This window comes from Aotus nancymaae, unplaced genomic scaffold (genome assembly GCF_030222135.1).
Source record: "Aotus nancymaae isolate 86718 unplaced genomic scaffold, 86718_ANA_hifiasm-v0.15.2.pri h1tg000029l, whole genome shotgun sequence".
In the NCBI taxonomy this organism is placed as follows: Eukaryota; Metazoa; Chordata; class Mammalia; order Primates; family Aotidae; genus Aotus; species Aotus nancymaae.
In genome coordinates, this window is record NW_026988442.1 from 38,627,795 (window position 1) to 38,643,227 (window position 15,433).

At 51.6% G+C, this 15,433-nt stretch overlaps 1 protein-coding gene across 6 annotated transcripts in view; it reads left to right on the forward strand.

The window, feature by feature from the left end:
- The window catches only part of PHACTR3 (phosphatase and actin regulator 3), a 281,105-nt gene that overhangs the window by 83,823 nt on the left and 181,849 nt on the right, over positions 1 to 15,433 (forward strand). Inside the window, exon 1 of one of the 6 annotated variants that reach the window (XM_064382565.1) lies at positions 11,806 to 11,887. The exons of the other annotated variants lie outside the window; for them this stretch is intronic. The gene's annotated coding sequence lies outside the window, so the exon portion shown is untranslated. Of the gene's footprint in view, positions 1 to 11,805; positions 11,888 to 15,433 lie in introns of those variants that run through there. 6 annotated transcript variants of the gene reach the window in all.

Sequence of the window (15,433 nt, forward strand, 5' to 3'; positions counted from 1 at the left end):
GCAGAGCAGGCTGGCTGACGATGCCGCATGCAGGTGGTTCCCTGGCTCTGGGGCCAGCCGACCTGGGCTCTCATCCCAGGGCTGCCACTTTCCAGCTGTGTGGCCTTGAGGAGGGCTCTGGCTTCTCTGAGCTGAAGTTATTTCCTTGTGCAATGGAGGAGGAGACACTGAGGAGCAAGGCTATGGAAAGACTCGTAGCATGGTGGCACGTGCTTGGCAAAGAACCAGTCTGTGTGGCTTGCTTGTTTATTTTACTTTTACTGAAGGCATTATGTATAAAGATCATATTGTATATTCCACCAAACACATCAACAAGAGTGTCCGAGATTTTATTGATGCATATTGAAACGTCCACGTTACTCTTTAGCATGTTATTGACAACTACTTGTTTTCCAGTGAGTCTCCCTCTTTCCTAAACACTTAGGAGAGAAAAGCCACACTTAACTGTAGGTTCTTACTTATGAAGGAGAGTCTTTATTTGGTAGACTGGGAAAGTGGTGGTAGTTGGATAAGTAATTAACAAATGGGTAAGAAAAACAGTAGGCTTCGCCACAGGAAGGAGACGAGGCAGTGAACAATCCACAAAAAGAGCAATTATAAGGACGCTTTACTTTTGAGAGATACTAGAGACATAGTTGATATCTTTCTGTTTTCAGATTCCCCCAGCAACCCACCTTCAGGGCTGTATCCTCGTTCCTTGCACCCAGCAGAATGGCTCCTCCTCCAAAGTGAACCTTGGGCAGCCTACTCTGGTTACAGTCCTGCCTGCCGCCACCTCCTGTGACCTTGTCCTCCAGCCCTCCTGGAGGCTCCTCTAGGGCTGCTTCTCACAGCCCTTTCCTAGCGTGGCTTCAACCACTTGCTGACCCTGCCTGAGTCCCCAGGACCATGCTTGGCTCCACTCCCCATTGGACCGCAGCCTTGACCTTCTCCTACGCCCCCTTTCCCAACTCTAGACATCCCCCTCCTGATCCTGGGGAGCCAGGGCCTCACTGCTGGCAGAAATCATATAACCACACTTCTGTATATTTTCCCCAGTTTTGGCAAAGGCCAAAGGGCTGCTTGCCAATCCTTTTGTGTATCTCAGTGTGGCAAAGTTGTTAAGACCTTGGTTCAAGTCTCACCTCCACCGCTCACCGGAGGCACCATACATCTTCTGCTGACCTGCCAGATGCCACCTTTCACAAGTCAGCCCCTGAAATCTGACCTTGTCTGTGAAGCCTTCTGTCTGATTCATCAGAGGAGGGTGAATGTCTGTGAGGTATCCATCATGGGCTGGGGGCAGGATTCTCCTGGCCCCTTCTGCAGTCTCAACCCTCTCACATGAATTAGGCACTTGCTCTTATCTCCTCTAATAGTGTAATATGCTTACTTTGCACCTGATTTACTTGGTTTTATTTTATAATCAAATCAAATAATGTATTTCAAGGAGTCTAAATTGAAGTTTTATTTTCCAAACTTCAGGCAAAAGCAGTCTTTCAGTAGAATATCCACTGGAGTAAAATTTCCTTAATGGGGCTCCCCTTGTGTTGCAGATTTTCAAGGCGTCACCATTTTCAGTGTGATTACTAATATAGCAGGAAATCCTTCATGTATGTGGCACTCTCTCCACCTAGGATTCTTTCTTTGGGATGGATTCTCAGACACGAATTTCTGCAGCTAAATGCCCTATGCCTCTTGAGAAGGGATGCAGAATTGCCATTTGGAAGGGTCGTGCTGATTTGTGATGCTACCAGCAATGCTCAAGGGTGTTTGATTTTGCTGCACCCTACGAGGATTGGGAAATGGGATAGAAAAATCAGCTGGCGATCCTTAGCACCTTGCTCAAGCCAAGTAAAACGAGTTTGTCATATTTTGATTTTTTTTCCCCAGCAGCGTTTAAGCAATCTGCTCGGGGGCAGAAATGAGGAAAAGCAGATGGGCGATGAGGTTATGGTGGAGGTCGAGGGATGGTAGGGGCAGTGAGGTTGTGGTGGAGGTCGAGGGAGGACTGGATCTTGGGTGCTGGTTGGAAATGCTGCCCATTGGGGTCTGGGTTGAATTGGATGGAAATAACACTTGGAGAAGCTGGGAGAGGGGCTGCAAGGGGGAGGGAGAGCCTGTGTGGACTTGAAGGCTCAGGAGATGAAGGACGAGAGGACTGGGTGCAGGGTGGGACTCAGAGGCTTACATTCTTATGTGTGTGAGGGGTGCAGATACCGCCACAAGCTAACTCTATGTTGGTCATGGTTACGGTCATCAGGAGTGGGGTTGGCGTTGAGAACATTAAGGCTTCATGATGCCGGGGGCTGCAAGCGTCCCCCCATTGGCAGTGGGCTATTCAGGGGATGGCTAAGGAGACTGAAGCCAGCTGCTGGGCACCAGTGGCCACAGGGGTGTAGCCAGGATGAAGGCGGGTGAGGGACAGAGTTGAGGATTGGAGGAATTACAGGCTCTGAGCTTCTGAGAAAGAGGGGCTGTGGAACAGCAGCAGAGGATGTGGGGCAGACCAAGCAGAGGACCACAGAGTTGAGGCCAGTCAGGCCATCCTGGCTCCAGACCCACTATAAAAGGAGGAAAATCCGATTGCAGTTCAAGTGCACAGGTGGTGGAGAGGACCTGGACACGAGGAAGTTTGTCAACAGTAGCTTGAGTGAGGAGGAAGAGACCAGAGAGGACTGGGGCCCAGAGGCTGGGACTTAGGGGTGGAGGGGGCTTTGAAGGTCTGTCCAGCTTCCATCTGCCTGCTGGAGGTCCCTTGCAGGGAGGCATGGCAGCCTGAGCTCTCTCCTCACTTGGGCCTTCTGTGGCTGAGGTGGAAATAAACAGAGATGGACATCAGTGTGCTGGCATGTGAAGGCACCCCACGGGGTTAGCACAAGGCAGACCAAGGCATCATTCTTCTATCCATCTCTTCCCTGCCCCACACCTCCTGTTGAGCTCTGCACAAGCCACAGCCCCACACGCCCTGTGAGTCTGCCCTCTCCCACCCTGCCTAAACCAGGCCACTGGTCTATTTTACAGGAAGATAGGGTTGGACATAGCATCAGGGGTCACCTGAAAGGCACAGAGCTGGAATGTCAGGTGGATTCAGGGCCTGGGGCCACCATTCTGTGACAGCTGAGCTGTGGGAACATCAAGCGGTGGGCAGGTGAAGCAGAAGGAGCTTGACTGTAGAGGAAGAGAGAGACAGAAACAGAGACAGAGATGGAGAGAGAGAGAGAGAAAGAGAGAGAGAGAAACAGAAGGGGAGAGAGATAGAGAAAGAGAGAGGGAGAGAGACGAGAGAGAGAAAAGGAGAGAGAGAAAGAAAGAGAGAGAAACAGAAGGGGAGAGAGATAGAGAAAGAGAGAGGGAGAGAGACAAAGAGAGAGAAAAAAGGAGAGAGAGAAAGAGAGACATTTAGAGAGATAGAGAGAAAGAAGGAAAGACAGGAACAGAGGGAGGGGAAGAGACCTGACTCCCACATGCAGACTGAAGCAGAGGTGGGAGCCTGCACTCAGAGAGGAAGGGACGTGCAGGGTAGACTGGTAGTCCAGGTCTCCTGAGATCCAGAGAAGCCCCATCACACCCCTTCTGATCAAACTGGTCTGAGTGGGCTTCTGGTCTTTGCATAGTGTGGTCTTTAAGAAAGTAACTCTTATTATCACTTGAAATTGTAGCACTACTTCCTTTTCATTAACTTTGAGGGTCATTCATTGACCAACAGAGAGACCCATGCTTGGGGAGCAATGTCCCAGGTGCCCAGCAGAGGCACAGCAGTGCTGACAGTCCCAACGAGTAACACGGGACACAGACCACCTGGAGATCTCAGCTTGGAGGTGCCTCAGTTGCTCAGGGTGACAATATTCTATTGGAAGGCCCCAGATTGTCATTTAAACCTCTCTCTTCTGTCTTGGGATGGGCTAATGGTGAGACGAGGTAATCGCAGAGCATGAAGCAGGGGAGGATGAGGTGATGATGTCAGAAGTAAAAGTGAAAAACCAACCAACCTTCTAGCCCACTGGGTGTGGCTTGCCAGATGAACTGTGGGGATCCCACGCTGGGAGTGTAGCCCCCAGTGTAGAGTAGCCCCAGTGTAGAGTAGCCCCTGGTGTAGAGTAGCCCCCGATGTAGAGTAGCCCCCATGTAGAGTAGCCCCAGTGTAGAGTAGCCCCCGGTGTAGAGTAGCCCCGGTGTAGAGTAGCCCCCGGTGTAGAGTAGCCCTGGTGTAGAGTAGCCCCCATGTAGAATAGCTCCCGGAGTAGAGTAGCCCCTGGTGTAGAGTAGTCCCTGGTGTAGAGTAGCCCCCGATGTAGAGTAGCCCCTGGTGTAGAGTAGCCCCAGTGTAGAGTGGCCCCCATGTAGAGTGGCCCCCGGTGTAGAGTAGGCCCTGGTGTAGAGTAGCCCCTGGTGTAGAGTAGCCCCGGTGTAGAGTAGGCCCTGTGTAGAGTAGCCCCTGGTGTAGAGTAGCCCCCGGTGTAGAGTAGGCCCCGTGTAGAGTAGCCCCCGTGTAGAGTAGCCCCGGTGTAGAGTAGACCCCGGTGTAGAGTAGACCCCGTGTAGAGTAGCCCTCGGTGTAGAGTAGCCCCCGTGTAGAGTAGCCCTCGGTGTAGAGTAGCCCCCGTGTAGAGTAGCCCCCGTGTAGAGTAGCCCTCGGTGTAGAGTAGCCCTCGGTGTAGAGTAGCCCTCGGTGTAGAGTAGCCCCCGTGTAGAGTAGCCCTTGGTGTAGAGTAGCCCCCATGTAGAGTAGCCCTCGGTGTAGAGTAGCCCCCGGTGTAGAGTAGCCCCCGTGTAGAGTAGCCCCCATGTAGAGTAGCCCCCGATGTAGAGTAGCCCTGTGTAGAGTAGCCCTCAGTGTAGAGTAGCCCTCGGTGTAGAGTAGCCCCCATGTAGAGTAGCCCTCGGTGTAGAGTAGCCCCCGTGTAGAGTAGCCCTCAGTGTAGAGTAGCCCTCGGTGTGGAGTAGGTGTTCAGCACTGAGGAGGTTTCTCAGCATCCCTGTCTCAAGGCTGTGTTAGCTACTGCAGATGGGGTCAATTGCTGACATCTGGGCACTTAAAGAATCGGTGCTGGTTTTCCCCATTGCCTAATTTATTACACTCAAGAAGTGGCCTCCAAATGAGAGGAGCTGATCCATGGCCAAGCTGCCTTGAAAGTTTTTTTTTTAATTCTTTTGGTAACAGCTGTATTGAGAGAGAATTCACATATCATGCAGCTCACCCATTGGTGGTATAATTTTCAATGATTTTTAGTATGTGAGCAGCGTTGTGCAACCATCACTGCGGTCAAATTTAGAACATTTTCTTCTCTGAAGAGAACCCTGTGTCCATCAGGAATCACTCCCATTTTCCTTTCCCCCAGCCCGTGGCCACCGCTAATCCACTTTCTGTTTCTTTAGATTTGTCTATTCTGGACATTTCATAGACATGGAACCACATGACATGTGGCGGTTGTGACTGGCCTTCATTTGGCGTCATGTTTTCAAAGCTCATCCACATTGTAGCATGTGGCAGGACTCCGTTCCTTTTTATGACAGAATGATATTCCATTGTCTGGATACACCACACTTTGTTTATCCACTCGTCAACTGAGGGACATTTGTGTTGTTTCTATTAATTGTTTTAACCTAAATTGCCTTTCACAAAGTTCTTTTTTTTTTTTTTAACGTTCTTGTTTTGATGTAACTGTCTGCTTATCAATGGTAGAGTTCATTAATTCATCTCTTTATGTGCCCAGTGAATATTTATCGAGTGCCTAGTAAGTGCTGGGTGCTGTGCAAGGCATTTTGATGAATCTGAGAACCAGGCAAATAAGACTCTTGATGCCATGGAAGGTCCCATTCGAGTGGGGGTCGTTTAGACACCGCTCTTGCTTCTGATCTCAGGCAGATGACCAACAACAAAAAGCTATTAATAGATATGTGACGTCAGTGATGATGAATGCGGGGCAAATTGAGCTGGCTACGGGGAAGAAGGAGTGATGGGTGCTATTTCAGACGTGGGCACCGGGAAGGCATCTCTCTCAGGAGGAATGTGGGCGCAGAGCCATGGATTTCACTGGTCTGGGTCAAGTTCAGAAATGGGTGGACTGTGACGAACCTCTAAAGGGCTGGAGATGGGGCCACCTTGTGAGGCAGAATCCTCTCTTTTGTCCTGTGAAAAGCCTCACTTGGCCTCACAGGGTGCAGTCACGCCCCGTCCGGGACAAGCTGGTGTGAAGGGCCAGAGTGTGGACACACGTCCACCAACCTGCATTCTCAGTTCCATGGACGCCTCCACGTTCTCTCTGCATCTGACCTTATTTGGAGGGGAAATGAGGACAGCCATCTGCTGGGGGGCAGGCACTTTTGCTGTTTCCATCCTGGAAGGTCCGGAAAGACCCCAGGCTCTGCTGCTCTTAAGTTCTCCTGGAGGGAGCATTCGAGCTTGTTTGTTGGCCTCTGACAGCACGTGGTGCTTGTGTTTACAGCCTGCTCCGTCCTCCCTCTTCTACTGCACTTGGCTGTTTACAGGCCCATAGACCCAGATTGTCCTGTGGCTTCTGTCTCCAGAGTGCCTCCCCAATCCGGCAGTCATTCCCACCCTCACTGCAGTCTCCTGGGCATCGCTCACCAGCACCTTAAATGTCCTTTCCACTTCTCCTCTGCAATCTCGTACTTTCTGCTCTCAGACCAAAGTGCGGAGGCATGCCTTCTGCACTCACGTGTGCATGCTTTCTCAGCGACCTCGCGAGGCGGCCCCACCCTCCTCGGCTCCTCCCTGGTCCATTGGGACAGAGCATTTGGTTTCAGGGAGAGCCATGTGGATCTCCTTCTGTTTATTCCGAGGTTTCTTTTTCTTCATTTAGCATGAGTTCCCATCATGGAAAATCACGGGAGCCAACTGAAGGGGAATTTCCAGAATATTCAGCCTTCCTTGGGCCTTGGTGAAGTGGCTTCCTTGGCCTAGGCAAGTAGTGAGGCTGTGTGTTCACATCTGTGTGTTCATCTGTGTGTTCACAAGAAGTTGGGGGTGCGGCTACATGCTGGGTGAGCTTCCCCTCTCGATAATGGGGGTGGGCCTCCTCTCTCCATTCTGGACAAGCCTCCCCTCTCCCTGCCGGGCAGGCCTCCCCTCTCCGTGCTGGGTGGGCCTCCTCTCTCCTTTGTGGGGAAGGTCTAGACTAAGAGTCAGTTTCTCCAAAGCGATGATGCGTTCCTTCTCTCATGGGTCTAGCTTGGAAGCCACAGAGTTCAAAGGCAGCCCTGGGAGGTGGCTTAGCCCTCCTCTGCTTTAGTCTGGTGGAAAGGAAATGTAGAAACCTGAGGTCAGGAACAGGTGGCCCCGGGGCCCAGGTCAGCCTGCAGACTCGGCTGGTTCGAACACAGCTTTTGTGTGTTTCATTGAACCAACATCTAAAAGCAGGGAGATTTCATACAAACCTCTGGATTTTCTTTCTGTCTTGGCTTGAAAACCTCAAAACATGGGTACTGCTGGCTATTGGCAGGCTAGAAGGTTCCTGAGGAAGGAATTGTCCGGCTGTGATATTGGCTGTCTCCAGGGTCTGCACGGTGCCTGGCAGGTGAGGTCCACCTACTTGAAGGAACAGACTGGTCATGGCTCTTGCCGGGCTGCATGGCTGCTGCCTGCTTTAGGCAGGACCTGCCCTCTCCAGGTTGGCCAGGCCCCTGACCACCTACATGGAGAATTCACACCTGGTTCACCCACCTACTTGCCTGTGTATCCAGCCTGGCCTCTCTAGGACATCTGCGTTTCATCCTTGGGAGCAACCGTAGGCAAGAGATGCGTGCTGAAAGGGATCCTCTTTTATTCTGAAATGTGGCCTATTAGGCCACAGCTAGAAATTTTGCCTTGAGGAGGTCTGGAGTCCCCCAGCTGTAAGCACAGCTTTCAGAAGCAGCTCTCGAATATGGGCAGTTTGGGCACTGTCTGGAGACATTTTTGGTTGTCACAGCTGAGAGGTGTGGTGCCACTGGCATCTCATGGGCAGAGGCCAGGGACACTGCTAACACCACACAGTGGCCACGATGGCCCCCTCCACAGAGCTCCATTTCGCTTCAAATGTCAATATTGCTGAGGCTGAGGAGCCCCGTGCTGGAATCACAGCGCCCTGAGTCCCTGTCCCAATGCTGCACTTGGCCTTGAACTTCCTGCTTCCCTGAACCTCAGTTTCCCATCTCTAAAGTGGGGATGATCCTCATGTGCACCCCTCATAGCTGGATGGGGAGGAAACGCCACAGCGTGTGTGTAGAATCACACTCAGTGACCCAGGTTGCAGCTCTGATGTTTGGGGAGGCCCCAGGCTGAGATCTGGGCTGCAGAATCCACCTGTGTGGCCATGGGTGGCTCATTTGCCCTCCTGAGCCCCAGTTCCCTCATCTGGGCATCAAGAGAGGGATAGGGCAGACTCTGAGGATGTGAGGATTCAGTGGCTTAATATCTGCACTCGGCACTCGGAACCTGATGAATGTGCGTGAGCAGTGCCATCCTGATTCAGCTGTGTGGTTCTGGGGTCTCCCGAGACACCACTGTGTGCCCTGACAGCCAGCTCGAGGCCCCTCCCCTCCACCCACTCTCTCCTCATCCACGAGTCAGGTAAAGCCTCCCCCTTGACCCCGCACACCCTAGGAAAGTTTTAGGAAGTTGTCTGTGGTTGCCCTTTGGTGAGTGGACTCCAGGGTGGCTCCCATGGAAGTGGGAAGACCTTGGGGACTTCTAGGCAAGAGAGGTGAGTGGGGCTTGGCCTGGGCTGTGGTGGTGGGGTTGGTGAGGAGGGGAGGATTTGGAGAGAGGCCCTGGACGTAGAGCCCGGAGGGTAGCCCTCAGGTTGGATGTGTCTGTTACGGGGAGCTGGGAGCAATCTGAGGGCAGGAGGGCGCCTCGTCTCCCTCGGCGTCTCTCCAGTACATGAGGCTGTGTAGTTTGTGGATTTGAACAGACTTGGAGCTTTTGGGGCATCTTCCTGGGACAACTCCAGTTTATTTGGCATCTTGTTGGAGTATATCTGTGGGTGTGGCAGGAATGTCCCCAGACTGAGTTCAGCCCTCTCTTCATGGCTGAACCTCTTTGGGTCTCAGTCTCCTCATCTGTAGAATGGGAATAGAATCCCTCACTACATAGCCTGTTGTGAGATTTCAGTAAGACCTGGTATTGGACGCCTCCATCAAAATGAGGGGCTCATGAAGCACAGGCGTGGCCATGGGATCAGGATCTCTTCCTGATGGCCGAGTGGCGTGGGGCTAAGTGGGGTGTCTGCCTTAGCCCCATCTGGGTCAGCAGTACGGCGAGGGCCAGACCTTGGATTCTCTTAGACCTGCTCACAGCTGCACTTCTGGGCCCTCAATGTGGCCAGTGCTCAGGTGACTGGGAGCTGGCCTGGTGGCACTTGGGGCTCCCGGCCACAGGGGAAGACAGGCAGCTGGGATGGTGACCCTGGGGACCCTGGTGTCCTGTGGAGGCCCCGGAATTCTGACTTGCACCCGGCCTTGCTTGGCGCAGTCTTGGGACCATCTCTGGGCTGGAACAGTGAGCTCGGGGTCCCTGGATGTCAGTGCCTCAGAGCTGCAGAAGGTCAGAGTCAGGCCCAGGGTGGATCAGGTGGTGTCTACACCCCTCCCAACTGTGCCCGACCTGGGTAGCTTTGTGCAGCTCACTCTGCCTCTCTGAGCCTTGGTTTCCTCACCTGACCTGCACAGTGCAGTCGTAGAAGAGCCTGAGGGGGAGGCCAGGTCAAGCCACCAGGACTTCAGTGCAGCCCTTGGCAAAGCAGCCCCAAAGCTTGGGATGGCGAGGAAACCCCGAGCTGGTCTCCAGACCTCTCTGCCCATGAGTCGAGCTTCTGACCAAATTCAGCCGAGATTTCGGTTTTTTGTTCCCTGTAAGCTGACAAGGGGCAGGAATAGGGAGCCAGCCTCAGCTGTCAATGACCTGGCTTGGCTCCCTCCCACCTCCCACTTAAAGGTGTCATTAGTAAGGGCAGGACCTCTTCTGAAAGGTGGAAACAGCTGTCAGGACAGTCTGTGGCTGTTGCGTTTAGAGACCCAGAGACCCTAAATGTGGACAAACGCCCCCAGAATGTTCAGAATTAATGTGCTGCCCCAGGCAGTGCTGTGGGGGGCATGGCTCTGACTCCTACCCTGGGGTTTGCCCCCCCTGCCCTCTTCCCCTTCTCCTGTTCCTCCCCCTTTCTCCTGCTCCCCCTTCTCTTTCCCCCCTTCTCCTGTTCCTCCCCCTTCTTCTCCCTGTTCCTCCTGCTCCCCATCTCTGTTCCTCCTCCTCCCCATCTCTGTTCCTCCTCCTCCCTCTCTCTCCCTCTCCTTCCTATTCTTTTCTCTCTTCCCGCCTCCTCCTCCTCTCCACTTACCACTGTACCTCCCTCTCCTTCTCCCTCTTCCCAGCTAATTGCGTTGAGGTTGTACCTTGTGATAGGCACTTTGGGTACCTTTCTTAGCTCATGTTACATGATTCCTGGGGAAGGGTACCCCATTGTACAGGTAGGTACACAGAAGAGGGGAGAGATGTCCCTACTACAATGTGCTGGGAGCAGAATTTGGACCTGAGTCCAGCCCTCCATCCCCTGCAGGAAGGATCTGGGCTCCTGTGGTGTCAGGGGGCAACTGCCTCTCCATAGCAAAGCTTCATTTGTTCAGTTCCTGGCTCTGGGCTATGACCTCTGTCTCTGAGGCTCGAGAGGTGAAGCCCCTTGCCTGGGTTCAGATGGTTACGTAGTGGGGATCCTGGTTCAGACACATGGCTGTCTTTCTTCCCAGAGAATCACCTCGAGAATCACCTCCCCCCAGCCAGGACACTGCAGTGCCTGGAGACATTCTGGTTGTCATAACGAGTGGAGGATGCTTCTGGCCTCTAGCATGCAGTGGTCAAGGATGCGGCGAAACCTCCTACAATGCACAGGACAGCCCCCACCACAGAGAATTCTGTGGTCCCAAATGTCATTGGTGCTGAGGCTGAGAAACCCTGCTCTGGGCCCTTCCCCAGCTGACCCTATGCTCCTGCACCTAAGCCAGCAATAGACATACATGCAGCAGCAGGTGTCAGGGCTACAGGTGAGCTTAGGTCTTTGACCTCTGCATCCATCTGCCACCTGTACCTGTGCCTGGAATAAAAGGTGCATCGCGGGTCCCCACCTTCAGCACTTTGTGTTTTCGGGTTGCACGTCAGACTCCTTCTTGCCTCCTGAGTTCCTTTAGGGCTTGGCTCCAGGCAGCCTCCCTGATCTAAGACTTCAGCAGCCGCTTCAGGACTCTGCATGGCCAAGGTCCCTCTGCCCAAGGTCGCCAAGGTCATCCTGGCAGCAGTGGAGGCAGGGGAAGGAGAGGAGAGGGCCCTAGGAAAAACTCCAGTTTCGCTAGTTCCTGGAGCATGCCTAAGGCCAGGAGAAGTTGCTGCCATTGTGGGTTCTGTATATGGGATTTAGGGCTTTGGTTCAGGTGGTTTCTGCCAGGCTCTGGCCAGGTGCCAGCCTGAGCAGTGTCCTGGCAGTGCTGAATGACACATCATGGGCACAGAGAGGAACAGCGCCTGGCCCTGAGCAGAGGGGAGGCTTGGAGGGGGGCGGCACTTGGTCCACTGAGTCGGACCTCAGGCTCAGGTCGCCGTCCTCACCCCCACCCTCGCCCCATCTCTGACTCCTGCAACATCTATATTTAAAAATGTTTACAGATAATAATGGTGTTCAGCCCCAAAAGGCAGACAGGAGCTTCCTGACAATTGCAGTGCGCGCTGGGTTGGAAGTTTTCTCAGGGAGCAGAGCTAGTCCCCAGGAGCCAGTGAGAGCACCAGGGCTGTCGGGGCTCTTTGCCAATCTCAGCCTTTAGGGAGGTTTGGGAGAAAGGCTCCAGAGCCTGCAGGGAGAGCGGGGGTTCTGGGGAAGATGAACTTCTTCATCCAAGATCCCTCTGTGACCATAAGGTAAGTTGCTTTGCCCCATGCCTCTGGTGAGGCAGAGGGCTGGGCCTCTGTCTAGGGGGCAGGCTTCTTAAAGGCAAAGGGTTCCAAATTCCAACAGCAGCAGGTCCCTAGGAGAATGGCTTTTATTTAAAAATTATTATTTTTCTTGAATCAGATGACTGCATTTGGAGGCTGGGGTCAGGGGTGGGGGCCGCCCCTCTTGGAGCCACAGATGGGTCATTTTTATATGTCTAGGGTGTCAGCCCAGGATCAGCCCTAGGTTTCTGCCACAGAGTCCAGAAAGAGCCACAGAGGTCTTTTCTTTGCATGTGAATGTTATTTTAACCTGTTACTTCTGGGCTAAAAATAAAAATTCCACTTGGATGCCTTTTCGTCTCTAGATTGTAAGATTGTAAGTTTCCAGGAAATAATAGATGGTCATTGATAGGCTCTTTGTCTGCAGGGTGTCCTCTTCTCAAGCCAGGTTTTGTAAAAATTCAAAGTAGAGGAGGTTTCCCACAATGGAGGTGGAAGCCTTCATTTAGCGTCAGGAACACACGCTCCACTATCAGGAGTGATTGTCTTTCAGGGATCTCCGCCACTGAGCCCGGGCTGGGAGTGCGAGTGTGGGTGAGGGAGAGGGCACACTCGGCTTTTGTGTGGTTTTACATTTGGTATCGTTTGTGGACTTTTGGTTCTGAAAAATGGTTTGCAAGTGAAGTTGGATGTCTGGAGTTGGGGCCCAAGAAGGAGATGGAGAAGTGGATTCTAAGTGTGAATAAGGGTTGCAGTTAAGATCTTGGAAGCAACATTGGTTTCCAGAGATTTAAGCTGCAAGGTTTTATTTATTTATTTTTGACCCAGTGGAAAATGGCAATTCATGATCCTAAGGACTTTAGGAGAGGTTGTCTGAATGCTAAACCCCCTCCCCTGAAATGCTGGCTTTCTTTTTAGGACAGGAAATACGGGAAATTAACAGCCCTTTTGTGGAGCGTGGTTTGCATGTTGTTCTTTGAGGATGAATTACGGAATTATGCGCATGCATAACGATGGTAACCACAGACACATTCTAAGAATAACAAATCAGAAAAATCCATGGCGAGGTTCATTCAGAAATCATCAAGAGTATATTGTCTAACTAAGGAGAGGTTCAGAGGAGTGTATTCCTGGAGCCACCATTTCGGCTGTCACCTAGGTGTAACTCTCAGCAGAAGCAAGCATTCCCACTAAGATGTTCTGCAAATTTACTGTTGTTTAATCTCATAACTTTTACCCTGCAAGCTGAAATAATAGGCCAGTATGAAAATGTGCTTTCTTTCCCATTCATTATCTTCCCTTCCTGAGCCAAGCCCATAGGTCGCTTGGCAGTTTGCAATTCTCTGTCTACATGGAATAGATATAGATTTTTTTTTTCCTGTATGTTTTGGGTATTAACTCTTTGGTTGCCAAGCTGTTGAGCCCTGAGTCTGTATCATACACCTGCAGCCTGTGGCTTTCAGGGCTTCAACACATCGTGGTTATGTAATGCAGTAGCTTTGTTTGTGGGGTGACTGTTCATATCGTGTATGCTCAGAACGTTCTATTTTTAAAGGATAAAATACCACTCTTCAGAGCAGCCTGCTCACTCCTGCCTCCCTGGGAGCCACACGCTTTGTACCGTGGAGTTGTTGGCATGAAGGCTCATGGCATATGGACGGGAGCGCGTTCCTCCTGACTAGAGCCTCTTAGGACCCGAGGAATGGCTGGAGGCAGTTTCTCTCCAGTCCTGAGGTTGATGATCCGGAGCTCTTGGTGCTGAGCCTGTGCTGCTATTTTCAGCTTCCTTTCTTCCTTGCGTCTTGACATAATTCGACATGTCGCAGCTGAATCTCATCTGTTTGCAGAGCTTACCGTGTTTTGTTATCTGTGTTTTGTGGGGCAGAAACAGTCCTTGCCTCAGCATATTATATCATTATTATTCAGGGGAAAGTTATGATACTATCAATTAACTTTAAAAGATGCAAAACAAAATCGATCCCTTTATTTTCTTTCTGCTGTTAGTTTCCTGGCTGGGAGCACCTGGACGGTAGGCGCTGCTCCTCCTTCTGCTGGGCCAGAAGGCAACAAGCAGTGGTTCTCACAGCTTGGGAACCTGCATGAGCAGCACCTGGAGGCTGTTACAAGGGTGACTGCAGCCGCACTGGCAGAGTTTCTGAGTTAGCAAGTCTGGGGTAGGGCAAGTAATTTGCATCTCTCGCAAGTTCCCAGGTGATGCTGACGCTGGCCCAGCACTGCACTTTGCATCACAGATGGAGATCACGGAGGAGGGTTGGTAAATATTTAGGGGGTGGACGATGCCTGCGTCCAGAGAGCCAATTTAAGAGATATACAGATGGTGGAGCAGGAGATTTTCAGTTGTTGTGTATCCTGTCCACGCGGTTGAAGACAGACTTGATTGAAAAAGAAATTAAAGCTGAAATAAAATTAGATGACTGAGAGGATGGCTCCTGACAGTGTCCAATGCCGTGATGTTATTTAGGGAGGATGAAGCATCACGACTCAGACAACTTACTTTGAGATGGCCAACAGCACACACAGACATAAATGAAGTGTGTGTGTGTGCGTGTGCACACACATTAAACACAGCAAAAGGCCGGGCGCGGTGGCTCAAGCCTGTAATCCCAGCACTTTGGGAGGCCGAGGCGGGTGGATCACGAGGTCGAGAGATCGAGACCATCCTGGTCAACATTGTGAAACCCCGTCTCTACTAATACAAAAAAAAATTAGCTGGGCACGGTGGCGCGTGCCTGTAATCCCAGCTACTCAGGAGGCTGAGGCAGGAGAATTGCCTGAACCCAGGAGACGGAGGTTGCGGTGAGCCGAGATCGCGCCATTGCACTCCAGCCTGGGTAACAAGAGCGAGACTCCGTCTCAAAAAAAAAAAAAAAAAAAAAAAAACACAGCAAAATATTAATTGCTGAAACAATGGGTGTTCATACTATTCTAATTTCATATTTCTATTTCTAATGCTTTCTGCATAATAAACATCATATTAACATGGTAAACACAATAAGAGGGCTTAGGACAGCTTTTCTTGTGTGTGTGCATAGTGGTGAGTAAATCAAGATCACCCACAGGTTCACAGCTGTGTCGCCCTGGGTGGCATGGGCACTGTATTAGCCCGTTTTCACACTGCTGATAAAGACATACATAAAGAAAAAGAGGCTTAATGGACTTAGAGTTCCATGTGGCTTGGGAAGCCTTGCAATCATGGCAGAAGGTGAAAGGCACATCTTACGTGGCAGCAGACAAGAGAGAATGAGAGCCAAGAGACAGGGGTTTCCCCTTATAAAACCATCAGATCTCGTGAGACTCATTCACTGCTATGAGAACAGTACGGGGGGAACCGCCCCCATGATTCAGTTGTCTCCCACCAGGTCCCTCCTGCAACACAGGGAAACTATGGGAGCTACAATTCAAGATGAGATTTGGGTGGGGACACAGCCAAACCGTATCACGCACACGCGTTCTCATTTCCTTCCGTTCTCCCTGGTCCTTTACCTCCTTGTTCTTTCCTCCTTTCCCTTC